Raw genomic sequence first — 842 nt, forward strand, 5'->3', positions numbered from 1 at the left:
GAAAGCGAGAAATCACCCCCCCGGGGGGATGGCCACACTGCAATCCCTTCTCCTCTATTCTCCTCTCAGGATCTTGAGCACGCACACATATGCACCCGGCGTGAGTTTTAAGCCACCGGGTCCGGGACGCGAACCGCAGTTGACTATGTGTGAGTCCAGCGACATAGCCATTACGCTAACTGCTGGTCCCAGAACATTCTTTATGATTAATTTCATGAGGTTTGAGTAAGAATGAGCTTGACCTCCCACTCTGTCCTCAACTCAGGCCAACCACGCCTGGCCAGTAAAGAATAAGCAGAGACAGGACCAGCAGTTAGCGTAATGGCTATGTCGCTGGACTCCCACATAGTCAACCGCGGTTCAAGATCCTGAGAGGAGAACGGAGGAGAAGGGATTGCGTCGTGGCCATCTCCCCTCGGGGGTGATTTCTTGCTTTCTATCTCTCTGTCTCTGTCTGGCCAGTGCATGTGCCCTATAGTAAAAATGTCTCAAAAACAAAAAAAAAAAAAAAGAGGAAGCAGAGAAATTGATTGTGGTTTGACTACAAAAGGATCATGAAAAGTAAATCCTCTCTAAGAGTCATCCCTGGGACTCTTGTGAATGACCAGTTTATTTTCATTTTGTAGAAGTTTCTTGCCCGAAAAAGAAACTGACAGAAAGGAATATAAAACCTCAAGAGAGAGACAGAGAGCCCTCACTGCATCACGTGAAGCTCTGAGTCAGATGTGCCCTTTACTTGTTTAGGTCAGAGTTGGTGCAGAAAGGCACTGCCTTTAGGTAATTTCCTGTCAAAAAAATAAGGAGACGGTGGGCCAGAACCGCCGGTAATTAAACAAAATGAC

Source organism: Tupaia chinensis, unplaced genomic scaffold (genome assembly GCF_000334495.1).
Source record: "Tupaia chinensis unplaced genomic scaffold, TupChi_1.0 Scaffold000437_1, whole genome shotgun sequence".
NCBI classification, from domain to species: domain Eukaryota; kingdom Metazoa; phylum Chordata; class Mammalia; order Scandentia; family Tupaiidae; genus Tupaia; species Tupaia belangeri.